A 14571-nucleotide genomic window follows, 5' to 3' on the forward strand; every position below is an offset into this window, starting at 1 on the left:
ATACTTTGAAATTTATTTTTATAGTTAGGTTTTTTTTTAGTTATAGTATCTTCCTAGTTACGAATCTATACCAAGAGGCAAAAGTACATATAGATAAGCGGTATGATATTACATAGTTCGCGTTACAAACGTACCATCGGGCAGTTTATTGACGCCGCATCCGTCTGAACTTGGGTTTAAGCCTTTGTGAATGTCATCTAGCCTCAGTACTACTGCAGTTGTGTGCGGCGTACGTGTGTCATGCACCGCGCGCTACCAAAACACGCACGTCACAAACAACCCAATTTAAGAAAAAAAAACCAATAAATGTCACTTTTCAAAATAAATTCCCGCGCGAACTAGCATGTTGAAAAGAGACGGCCGTATCTTCACACGACCGCTATTTCGGTGACGTCGCCGGTGCATAGTGAAATAATATAATGAAAAGTGGCATTCAGTAATTTCGTTGTGTTTACGCGCGTTGCTAGTTTGTTTGGCTCGGTTACGTTTCTTTCTCGGCGCTGCACCCGTGGCGCCCTCTGCCGTCCCGTACACCTAGCACACACGGTTGTAATTCATGGAGCTGTCAAAACAATAACCTCGATCGGCCCGTGTGCGAGGAAAACGCGATGTGCCGAAGTTTTCGGCGCAATGAGACCGTCGTGGGACCACGAGCTGGAAAATTGAAGTAGCGGTGTAATTTTTTTCGAAACTTAACCTACGACAAACTTCAGTTGCGCGCGAGCTGTCCCCGCACGCGCCTCGCGCTGCATCCGTAACGAAAAACTACGAAAAACCGCCGAATGGACCCCGAAGCGGATCCGAATCCCGCCGAAATCGCTTTCCGAACTTTGTGTCGACCTGAACTTTTAAATTTCGAACGCGAAAAAACCGCGTTCGAATCTTGCGAGTGAAACTTTTTTTTTGCTCAACTCTGTGATGTAGACCTACACAGTACACATAGTGCCTTACGTACAAACTAATAGATTAAATTGTGATGTCATAGTGCAAAATTAATTAGAAACTAGTTTAAAGTGTAAGTGAACTATATTTTTGGAGCAACATTGCTGATTATTTTAAAGTGCTTATGGACTACTGCATAGACTGCACAAGGTAAGTAATACGTTCCCACTTCGAGTCATTTTAATTACAGTTATAGGTAATTTATGTTGTAGGAACGCCAATCTTAATCTATGAACTTGATTGCATTGACGCGAAGTTGCTTACAAGTCAAGTGCATTCCTAGTTGCGCTTGCAAATTCACTCATGTGCTCCGCTAACTTCTGATTGTTGAGATGCAAACGATTTTCGACTTTATAGCGTGAAATATTATAATTTTTTTCGATCCGATTTCGTTATAAAATAACAGGTTTTTCATGGAAATAGTTTTGTATTTTCTCGTGTGTATTAGGTTGTTTTTTCCTTGTACCGCGTGGTCGTGAAGTCTGTCTAATGACCATGGCTACTTGCTATCGTATGGACGTACATGTCCTAAGGTTACTATTATGATTTGATTGAATTACCTATTTATTTCCTTCAATTCCTCAACATGTTACTTCAATTGATTCATGTTTTTTTTTAATTTAAAATAAACAAAAATGTATTTGAAAATAGTACGTTTGGCATAAGTATCTATAAGATGTTTTATATTATAAGTTTTTGTATATTAAAAACGAACTTGTTACGAACGTTCTAGAAACTATATCTATTATTTTTATAAAATATCTGTATTTTTTTATAGTTTTGCGTGGATAGTTATCTTAGACTTTGAAATAACTTTAAGCATAGGTTATATTCATTTGAAATAATAAAAAAAGCATAGAAAATAAATGAATTCATACATTTTACTACAAAGAGGTCATATACCTTTTTAAGTAAAAGTTATTACAAGATTAATCTCAAAGAAATATGGAATAGTTACAGTCGAAGTCAGAGGGGGATGACTAGGTACGGCTAGGAATATATTATGATACATAAAATTAATTATTGCTTAAGAATAAGATGCGCTTGGTTAAAGATAAGTATTTTTTAGAATAAAATATGTCTCGATTGTACATTCAAAGCGAATTAATAAATACTAAAACTTTTCAAGTAGCTATATATATATATATATATATATGTATGTGTTTGTATATTACTTAGTACTCATCGGTGTAATATAATTAAGAAGTACTTACCGCTATAATTCAAGTAGACTCGTCAGAAGTATCACCATTAAGTACCTGGTTCGTCATCCAATGTTCGGTCAGTTGAATGAGAAGCTACCGGTAATCACAAATATGATCTTATAATAACGGAAAGTGATATACGAAATTCACCATAATAATTATAAAATTTAATGAATACACGTATCAAATTAGCGTGTCACCGTGTGTCGGTTGTCAACATTTCACAAGTGATACGAAATGAGTCCTTAAAGAATAGCTGTCTGGAATGTGGAAGTCTGATGGTCGATGGTTGACATTGAACAGGTCGCTTATATTCGTTATCGAAATGTTCGCAAATATAATTTCGACATTTTAAAAGCGATTTAATTTATTTTCACCGCTCATAGACATTGACACTGTAAGAAATATTAACCGCTCATTACAACCAATGCGCCACCAAACCTGGGAACTAAGACGTTGTCTTTTGTACCCGCCACTCGTCCGTCAAACCGGAACACAACATTATTAATAATTGCTGTTTAGCGGTAGAATATATGATGAGTGGTACCTACCCAGACTTTCACGTTTTCCAATTTAACTAGTGATCGCCCATTGGTCGTAATTCGATCATAATTTATTTCTTATAAAAATGAACCCTGATATTATTCGTGTTATAAGATCCGTTGTTTTCAATTGCATTTAATTTTTGGCAAGTCACTAAATTCGACATCAGTTTAGAAACTTTATATACAAAGTTGATATGTTTTTTTTTTACTTATTTGATTTTATATAAAAATGACACTTAGTTCGGTGGATCCTGCTCAGCATGGCGACCTCCTGACAAAAAACGCGTTATTGGTTTGTAAGTTGACACGCGTGTTGAAAATTAAGATGTTATTGTTATGTGCGTGTGGGATTATGAACGTGCAGTTCGAAGGTTTAGCGTGCTATACGAGGCATGGGAATGAAATTTTTTTTCGCCATAAAAACTCAATAACGTTCCAACCTGACTAATGACTTCGGGGTTTGCAGCTTTATAAGCTGTACAATATTTTTGTTGTGTAGTCTTTTGTAGATCTTCAGCTTCATAATACATAAATACAGATTGTTAAATAATAACGTTATTATCTTAAAATATTTTTAATGACTACCTTGTTTTTCTTTTTCCAAATTTAAACACGCAAACATTTCGAAAGTTTTCAAAACTGTTTACTGTTAAACATTTTTCTTACCATTACAAGTTTAATAGCAGGCAAATTGAACAGAGTAGGTATATTTGTGTATAATAACGTAATAGATATTTTTATCTATTTTCTAGGTATTTTCCTTATATGCTAATGAGTAGAAGTTAATTAAATAAATCCTCAATAATATGCGGAATCAACTATTGGAAGATACTGGAAACTTTTATTTTATTCTTATAATAATGATAGTTATATACTGGGACGTTATACACACACGGCCATCTCAGACTAAGCAGAGCTTGTACTATGGAAACAAGACAACTGATATACTACATATACTACTTTTCTTTTGTACATACATACTTATATAGATAATTACACCCAGACTCAGGACAAACAGGCATGACAGGCACACAAATATCTGTCCTGGGGGGAATCGAACCCACAACCTTCGTGTGTGTAACTAACACTTGCCTTTCATGCCAACCGGCCCGTCAAACTGCTAATTGCGATTTTAATTCTAGAAGGTAGTTTTATAAAATAAATTTATAATTATGTAATTCCATCCATTGTGATTCTCATTCCGAGTACATTGGAGGCTAATTATTAATTACAGTCGTAAGTATAATATGTTAATTTCTCACAAATGAGGAACAATTTGGAAGAACGTAGCAAGTATCATAATTTCTTATTCGAGACTATATCGTTTTTCTCTCAAAATTTATTTAACATACAATGTGATATATAAAAATTGTACATTTAAAAAAAATCGACTTAAAATTCTTGATAAAGTACTCAGCGAAAGACTTAATAGGTAAAATTTTGCTGATTTTATTTCAGGATCTTTGGAATCTTTACTTACAACCCACGATACAGTTAATATTATCATCATAAATCAATCTTTCCACCGCTGGGCAAGCTTAGCAACAATATTAGGATTCCAATATACTTCCGAGAAGTTCAAATTTCCTTGTCGTTATCCTTTACACGGACCGAATCGTAAACATAAATTTATCATTTAAAAATCGCGTTGCTTCGTGGTTCCGTTTCATTTGCCTTGTTTCCTTGGTGTAACAGTAAGCGCGGCCTTATGTAAGGTTAAGCACTTAGCGGGCACTGGGTTACCTTTGCTCTTTCGGACTGTCATATATTACTTTGGAAGAGTTGAAATTTTACAGTATAAACAAATAAACACTAATTGAGCACGTGAAAATGGTTTCCTTGTACGATTCACGATTACTACAAGGAGGATGGGGGCTTTATAGCCGAATATGTTATAATTTTATTTCAACCGCTTAGGAATGGGGTACTCAATGTCAAAGTGCGTTTTGTGTGTAGTGTTTTGTATGTGTAAACGGAAACTATGAATATTATATATATAACAAAGATAATTACGTTAAATTTTATATAAATAAATTAACGATACTACGTTTCTGTTTGACTGTTTCTGTGTGTGTGTGTGACTATGTATGAATGGCCGTTATTTATGTATGTTTTTCCTGTTAACATTGCAAATTATATTTAGGAAGTTTGAATATAATAAAAAAAAAAAAAAAAAAAAAAAAAAAAAAAAAAAAAAAAAAAAAAAAAAAAAATATTAACTTTTTTTTTTTATAGAATAGGAAGGCGGTCGAGCATATGGGCCACCGGATGGTACGTGGTCACCAACGCCTATAGATATTGGTATTGTAAAAAATGTTAACCATCGCTTACATCACCAATGCGCCACCAACCTTGGGTACTAAGATGTTATGTCCCATGTGCCTGTAATTACACTGGCTCACTCACCCTTCAAACCGGAACACAACAATACCAAGTACTGCTGTTTTGCGGTAGAATATCTGATGAGTGGGTGGTACCTACCCAGACGAGCTTCCTTGCTTGATACTGGAATTTATACCGGCGTTCCTTATGCTTGTCTGGGTAGGTGTAGTGCATTCGATATCTGAATTTATAAAATTAAAAATTCTGATCGAGTCACATAATATTCTTTATTCATTCATAAATTATATTTATAAAATATATATAATATTAGCTTAGATTACGTATTATTTATTTACATGTTAAATTTCAAATACTAAATTAAAGTTTATCTATAAATAAACATGAAAAGCAAAATCTTATCTTAATAAATATTGATTCAAATTGAATTTTTGCTCAATGTATATTATATTATATATATTTATTGCTATACAACTATTATTGCTTATTTAATTTAGATATATTATATAGTATTTATTTTCATACATACCTGCATAAATGAGCGTCTTGTCGTTTCTTTAGAATCTACATTCCGAAAGGTTTTACGTTTAATTATTCATGCTAAAAAATTTCGACTCAAAACAATATATGAATTTGTTTTTTAATAAACGAGAACAATTTATACACATATCTAATTAATACTTTACTCAAAACCAAAATAACTTTAACAAGCGTTTTTGGATCGCCATTTAATGTTAAGCTACCGATTAGGTGTTGATACTACCGCAGAGAACCGGAAGTCCACCAAGTAAATTACTTTGATTATTTACTAAATACAAGTAAGTAGTAGGTAGGTAATTAAGTAACATCCTGGTTATGTCCCACTGCTGGGCTAAGGCCTTCTTTTTTGAGGAAAAAGTTTGGAGCTTATTTTACCACGCTGCTTCAATGCGGGTTGGTGGTATACATGTAGCAGAATTTCAGTGAAATTAGACTCATGCATGTTCCCGCACGATGTTTTTCTTTACCGTCACAGCAAAGCACATGAAAATTCAGAGGTGCTTGCCCGGGCTTGAATCCACGATCATCGGTCCACGATCAAGATTTACGCGTTCTAACCACTGGGCCATCCATTAAATACAATCCTTACTAATATTGTAAATGTGTCTGTTTATATGTATGTTTGTCATTCATTATATAACTTTGCATACACGTTTTCAGGAGTACAGTACCTTCAACCGGAGGCGGAAACTAGTTAAATTGTACATGCCTGAAAATCAAAGAAAAACGAATTTCATTCTATTATGTAATAAGTTGATTGAAAACAATTTGATTATCGATTAGGATAACAACTGAATATCTTACCGGTTCTTTAAGAATCTACATTAAAATTATAATAATATCCTGGGACATTTTTCACACACTGCCATCCGATCCCAAATTAAGCTTGTACAAAGCTTGTGCTATGGAAACCAGACAACTGATATACTACACATACTATTTTTCTTTTGTAAATACAAACTTATATAGATAATTACACCCAGACTCAGGACAAACAGACATGTTCATGTACACAAATATCTGTCCTGGGTGGGAATCGAACCCACAACCTTCGGCGTGAAAGGTAAGCATCCACCAACCACGCCAACCGGCTTGTCTAAAAACATTCAAACCAGGGTAGATTTAAATTATAATTAAATATCGTAAAATGTAATTAAAAATTTCTCGCAAGAGTCTACTTGAATAAAATATTTATTGGTATGTGTATTATCGAACTTCGTATAAATAGGTGGTTGGACAGAAATGGTCACTCATGGTCAATTACGTCACAGTTGTATTTTGTATTTAAAGACCATTAAACTAAACAAAGGAACGAATAGCACTCGTATCGATTTCCGCCTTCGAATTACGCCCGATGTAATATTAAAAAACTAGTTTGGGCATTTTAAGCCGCGGTCGATTATTTAGCGACGGTTGTGGAACAAAGAACGTGTACAAAAAAATATATAAATTAGATGGAAACCAGATTTTTGATAAACAAATTGCTTCTTGAGACTGAAAAAATTTTAGGAATACCTACATTTCACCTATATACATAGTACCTAATAAGGTACCTAGTGTGTACACATACTGGTTATGTGTTTTTTTTTTAATTAAATAATATTTGTCTTTCAAGTCAAAGTGACAATGTAACTTGTTAATATATCGCGGCTTTTTAGCGCAGTGGCTGCAATTGTCAATGAGGTATCGGGTTTTACTCTCATAACAAACATTTATATACCACGTGTATATATATAATCGTTGTTTTTTTAAATGGTTGCATTTTATAATACGTAATATCGAGTAACAGTGTCGTGAAACATTTTGAAAAACAGCTAAAGTGTATATGTCCAACACACACACATGTATGTACGTATATAGGTACTAAATATATAAGACGTAATTCTGTGTTCGTGTCCAGATTATACCAATGTACAAAAAACACAAATATTTTTATAATTGATTCAATAAATGTTTCTTATTGTACGGTCTACAAAATAATTCGTTTTAATTTTTTTATATATTTTTGTAAATGTAACTCAAAGTGCATTGAAATGCATTATAAAGTATTTTAAAGTAACTATGAGTGTAGATAAAATACGCTTCGCTTTTAAGCCAATTACAGACGTTATTTGTGTTAAGTATGCATTGGAATAGTCGCAGTATCAACTGTCAAAGTGGTCAATGCCCCGTACAGTACAGTCAGACTCTAAAACATGTACACTTTTAAGTGTAACGTTAATCAGCTTAACACATAATGGTTCTTTGTACTCGTATATCTGTTTTTGCGGTCGACTGTATTTTTTATAGAATCTTTTTGTAGGTAACCTCTTTTTTTTAAATAGAGATTGTTTAACGAGATTCTATCTAAATTTAATATATTGTTTTGTGAGCTTATATGTTTATAATATATACATATGAAGTGTGTGTTTATAGTTACGATGCAACAATATAAATAATAACGTTAGTTACCTAAATTATTTATGATTCGAAGTCATTTTTTATCTATGTTTACCAATATGTATTTACTCAGCTATGTCCATTAACTGTAAACGCTTTTCGTTTTAGGGTTTCGTTGTTGTAAATAAATTAAAAAAAAAAAACGTTCTAGGTGATAACAGTATAGACATTGGGACTGTTTAAAGAGTTATGAAACTTGTGACCTGATGATTTGATGGTACCAAGACTTGCGCAGCGCTACTGGATTAATGAGAATTACTCAAAAGACAAATATATGTAACTTAAAACTAAAGTAAAATAGTAGATATATTTTTTATTTACTTTTTATCTTTATATTTTAATAAAGCTGTGCTGTCGTTTATATGTACAGTGACGTGAGTATATCCATGTGTGCGTGTCGGTGATGTATTTACACCTACATTGATAGTAATTACATTATTTATCTATCTATGGCTTAAATGTGTAACGTATTTGGGTCAATAGAATAATTCAATCCAATAAACGGAAGCGAAAAATTAATTTAAAAAATAAAAATACAGTTAATAATATATATAAGGAACCCATTCGAAATAATAAAACTCTCACCGACCGATTTTTCAGTATTTTAAGCTGAAATTTATTCACGGAAAAACAATTCGGGCATGCACGTCGGGCATTATCGTTAGCGATTCGGCTATATTCGTGTCAGTGGTTTTTTTCTTTTTTTTTGTGTTCTATTGGTCTTTGTCACGGAAACCTGGGTTACTTTGTAATGGTATACATTCAGGTCGATTACTCACTGTTTGAACACACATCGCCGAATATTTACTTAGCTAAACATGCCGTGTATGTCCAGTGGCTAATGTTAGGACTTTTCTTTTCTTCTTTTCTCCAAAGATGCCAATTCTTCTAACCTATAACGATAACGATGCATTCCCGATTCAATTCCAATCCAACTTTGATTGTTCTATACTTATTCGGATTGGAACCGAACCGATATGACGTCACATACACCGTTGTGTGGATATCAAACTTAATTGTTTACTTCTATGCCGATAGTCAATAATTAAATTAAAGAATAGGAAAACGGATAAGCGGCAACGGTCACGCTTCGATTCGATTGCGATAAAGTGACAATTTGTTAGTAGAATTGACACCGTGTGTTATTTCCACTAACTAACAAATGATTTGGACTTATTTTTTTATGATAGAACTAATTCGGAAGTAGTTTTCATTATTTTTATTACGGTAGGGCTGTTCTGAAAATACGATGAAATTTTAGTCCGATAACAACCTAATCAAATATTACTTAGGTTACAGTAAATTTAATAATACAATTAAAATACAGTGCTTTACTCGCGACTACGATCGCGATATAAATCAGAATTGCTAATTAAGAATTTCATAGCTTTTTTGCAAGAATAAAAGATTTTCATACAAACTTATCTAACTATATATAAGGGTTAAATTTTCAAAATCCTTGGTTAGTGCAAACTTACTGTGCAAAAAGAACCCATGCTAGACCTAGAAGTTAGGTCTGTGCGTTGATTTCTGATATATAGGAGATATAAAACAAACATCCTATATTAAATTAATTATATTTTTAAAGAAGCCAGCTAGTTATTATACTTTATTTAAAAAAGCCGAGATGGCCCTGTGGTAAGAACGCGTGAATCTTAACCGATGATCGTGGGTTCAAACCCTAGAAAGCACCACTGAATTTTCATGTGCTTAATTTGTGATTATAATTCATCTCGTGCTTTACGGTGAAGGAAAACATCGTGAGGAAACCTGCATGTGTCTAATTTCACTGAAGTTCTGCCACATGTGAATTCTACCAACCCGCATTGGAGCAGCGTGGTGGAATAAGCTCCAAACCTTCTCCTCAAAAAGAGGAGAGGAGGCCTTTAACCCAGCAGTGGGACATTCACAGGCTGTTACGGTACGGTAAAAAAAATGTACCAAGTTTCATTCGAAAATTATTTGTTTTAGCATAATAGAGGAACGGACATTTATAGAAATGCTACATAACATATTTATCAAATTATAAATAACAATAATTTAAGACAGTTACGTAAAAGGAAAACCCAAATGTAAGATATGTTACATATCAAAATATACTTTATAAATATAATTTAAAACGTGGACAATAAGACAATACATCTAAACGCGATAATAACAAAATGACGAAGAGAAAACTTATATAAGTTCCGTAATTTAAGCGGGAGAAGTCATCACCCGATGTCCAAGATGGCGTCGCATTTTTTTGTCTATGCGCTAACGGCCAGCGAATGTTTTAGAACGAGTTTCTTTGCGTTTCATACACTTAACCTTGTCATTAGGCTCGACTAGTCATTTTTGAATTTCGAATCGAGCCGCCATAACTTTTTCACATCTACAATCCAATATGAGCTTTATAGTTTGTATATATGGTAGAAATTAGCTTGCAATCGTGTGGATTTATTACATTTGCTGATTGGAATATGAGAATTTTCGTCACAGCACTACATTCTCCTTCCATAGATAGCTAAGAGCGATGACATGACGCGAAAGTACAGACTATTATTTTACTCGTTTGTTGGTTAATTTTAAAATAATTGTTTTTATCTTAATGTGAGAATGGATAAGTTGTGAATTGTTTATTATATAACGATGACGATTGCTATTCTTAAAGGATTTTGATGATCGCTTTAAGTACAATCGCTTATATTACGTTTTTAAAAACAGAAGCGAATTACGTATTACATTTTTTTTTAATTTATTTCAAAGAAGCTATGGAAGATATCATTCAGTACATATGATGTGGTCACATATATCTATTTACCCCCGAAATCCCTTCACATTTTATTAGTGCAATTGTAATTTGTATATTTTATTTATTTTTTAAATTATAAGATAAATAACTTGTAAGCATAATCGTCACTTATTGCGATTGGGAGTGAATAGAACACAGGTGATAGTTATGTTGTCACTGATGATGTCCAGCCAAAAAGCGGAGTCAATCAGACTAAGATTTTTTTTATATAAAATAGGAAAGCGGATGGTTGGGCCGATTGGGCCTAATGGTGAATCGCCCTTAGACTGAAGCTATAAGAAATATTAACAATGTTTGGATGGACGGCATCCGTCATCGCGCCAACTTTGAAAACTAAGATGTAATGTCCCTTGTGTAAATTGACTTATATAATTTAAAATATTACGAGTGTCGCGTGGCTGGTAAATGTTTAATTAGTTCTGTATCGAAACACGATCAATACTTGATCCTAGATATAGTAACGAAATATACTCCTATATATATATATATATATATATTTTTTTTTTTTTTTTTTTTTTTTTTTTTTTTCCTATATATATATATATATATATGCACAAATTACCTTTTTAACATTTATTTTTACATACGTAATATTCAGTTTCATTTATCTGGGAAATAGATAAGCCATTCTGTCACAATGGACTACCATTTACCAATACACCACATTTATTTAACATATATAGTCAAGTTTATATAATTCTAGTCCCCCCAATCTCGTCTTGGTCTCCGGATTAAGATGTGAAATGTAGCCTATGTATGTCCTCTCTTGGAGACTATGTTTGCTTCATACTAAATTTCATCAAAATTGGTTTTGTGGCTTAACTGACTGTAACAGATAGACAGAGTTACTTTCGTATTTATAATATTAAGTATAGATGACATATAGATGATTTTATGTATTTATTTATTAGTATTTTAATTATAATTAAACCATACATATATATTTATTGTGCTTCTACCCAAATACTTTACAATTACTCTTCTGCCCAAAGGTTGCCTCTAAGAGATCGTTGCTTTAGCAATGAGGCCTTGGCTTGGGCTTGTTATATCCAATGCAACTTTGTATATAACGATAATTTATTATGACTATATCATAAGTATAAAATATATTTTTTAAGCATTGCAAGAACGCGTCACTCGAAGAACATCGTTTATTACACGAAGCCTGAAATGTTGATTATGACAACAACGTACCTGGAAATAAAAATATGAAAGCATGTTGTTGACGGTGAACAATGCCGTCCTCTTCTCTCGAATGTCAAAGATAACAAGAGAGATAGAGAGGAATCAATGTTTAACTAATCACCCGCTAAGCAGCGTTTATAAGTAAAGCCTTATTTTATTAACAGTGCCGATTGTAGCAGCTTCTTCTGGTCTTGTTCAGAAATCTGATAGAATCTTAAGCCGTTAGCTGTCATGATCTTAACACGAGAGTGCGTGGTGATAAACTTACCGTTGCTATGCAAATTCGTGCAAATTATCAATAAGGTGTTGGTTGCGAATATAAAAATAGTAAATTAGAAAATGTCAAAAAATATACGCCCATAATTGGCTTGGTAATATTATTATGAAATATATAAAATTAAATTTAATTATCTTATGACATATAATATACCGAGTTATTATCTAATGTACTCTCTACTCGTGACAGAGTAAATACTCCTTGTATACGTAGTGTAATGCATCGTGACATTGTTTATACGATTTTTAATTTATTCTGCGAAAAATAACAACAAAAAGACATGGCACTCGTATGAAAAGCCCATTTTGTTACCCAAACTTTATAACGAACTCTTTCTAAATGTTTAATAGTAATTTTATGCAATATCTCGTCTGTAACCGGAGGAGAAGAATTTATAGATTTTTTGAAGATTTGTTTTCTATATAACCATGTCATGAAACAGCTTTGACGAGCCGGTTGGCGTGGTTGGTAGAACACTTGCCTTTCACGCCGAAGGTTGTGGGTTCGATTCCCACCCAGGACAGACATTTGTGTGCATGAACATGAATGTTTGTCCTGAGTCTGGGTGTAATTATCTATATAAGTATGTATTTACAAAAAAAAAAAAAAAGTAGTATATGTAGTATATCAGTTGTCTGGTTTCCATAGCACAAGCTTTGTACAAGCTTAATTTGGGATCAGATGGCCGTGTGTGAAAAATGTCCCAGGATATTATTATTATTATTATTATTATTATTATAGCTATACGAATTTTAATGAAATAGAGATTGATGAGTTGAGTCTAGTCTCCACTAACCTAGATTGGAGTAGCTAGGTGAAATAAACTCCAATTCTCTTAATTTCACAGTACCTGATAACACATTTAATATATCAGTGACAGAAATATAGCTTCCATATGTTAGTAACGTCACACTAAGATTTTCTCAAGTTTCTTTCGCCGGTTTCGAAATATAAACCAGTTAAAACGTAACAGCCTTCAAATGTTGAGCGTAGTTCTCTTGAGAAGGTTTATATTAGGAATATTTAAAAAAAAACATCCTTTCATTTCAAAGTGATCAAATTTGACAATCAATAAGTGAGTGTAAAGCTTCTATATTGAATAAAATATGTTGAATTCGAATTTGTTACGTTGCAATCCCGTCGACCGTGATATTTTTATCTCAAAAGTACGAAAATAGTAAGATTCACTTTTTCAATTACATAAAGACTTTTTGTCTTTATGTAATTGAAAAACTGTATTTCCATTTACGAACTAAACAAGTTTACATAGAGTAAATTACCGTAAACGTAAAATGTCTAATTCGAATTGTTTCGAAGCTATTCATAAGCATCTGTGTGTATAATGTTTTTTGTAATATACATTATATTACTTATATGGGTAAATAATAAATTCCGATGACTAATACGCTTTGTGCGATAAATAAAAACTATTTTAACATACCTCCTTTCGACGCATATTATACTTAGTCAATTGAATAGGTATTTCACACCTAGGTACCTAGGTATGCAGTGACCTAATTTTAATTAAAATACTTAAAACATTGTCTAATTAGGTTTCAGTACTTATATTAAACATATACACGTTCTGATCATCTTAAAAAGAAAAAAAAATCGTACGGAGAACAACTCACTAAAATTTCACCAAAATCGGATAGCTTAGGAACGTACGTACAGGGAACAAACATACCAACATTATTTTTTATTTATAGATAGATAGAAGATACATTGTGAACTTCAGTTAAATGGTATTTTTTTGAAAATATTTGCATATTTAAGGAAAACTATTGAATAAAACTCATTTTAGCCTAAAAGTCTGACGAACCCCAAACGACTCGCCGACCCTTACGATTTGTCGCTGAGCTGCATTTAGTCGGAATTCGGACAACTTACAAAATTACCAATTAACCTACAATCTAGGGGCTGTTTCGAGGTTGAACTAAATTACTTTTTAACTTAACGTAACGTAAAATTAGACAAAGAAATTAACTACACTGGATGCCACAAAACTTATAAAATGACACTGATCTACACAACAATTGTCCATTCCAATGTGACCCTTCAAATACTGAAATTAACGCTTATTATGTCATAAATATTACAAGCGATACAATGAGAGAGGGGCCAATCTATATTTGTCGTTACGACGCAACACGAAAATAGCCGAGCGTAACCAACATGGCGTCTTACGCGTCACGGTTTTGAGGTTAAGGTTTGAAATTTCCAGCCGTTGTCATCGCTAATATAACTTAACACGTGTACACGGCTTTATTACAATGATATAGAATTGATATTCGCTTGACACGG

At 32.9% G+C, this 14571-nt stretch overlaps 1 protein-coding gene across 1 annotated transcript in view; it reads left to right on the forward strand.

Moving 5' to 3' along the window:
- Positions 1-260: 260 nt before the first annotated feature.
- Positions 261-14571, forward strand: part of LOC126778110 (mushroom body large-type Kenyon cell-specific protein 1) — a 199083-nt gene continuing 184772 nt past the window's right edge. Inside the window, exon 1 of the mRNA XM_050501497.1 lies at positions 261-1092. The gene's annotated coding sequence lies outside the window, so the exon portion shown is untranslated. The remainder of the gene's footprint in view (positions 1093-14571) is intronic.

The sequence above is a fragment of the Nymphalis io genome, chromosome 25 (genome assembly GCF_905147045.1).
Source record: "Nymphalis io chromosome 25, ilAglIoxx1.1, whole genome shotgun sequence".
Taxonomy (NCBI): Eukaryota; Metazoa; Arthropoda; class Insecta; order Lepidoptera; family Nymphalidae; genus Nymphalis; species Nymphalis io.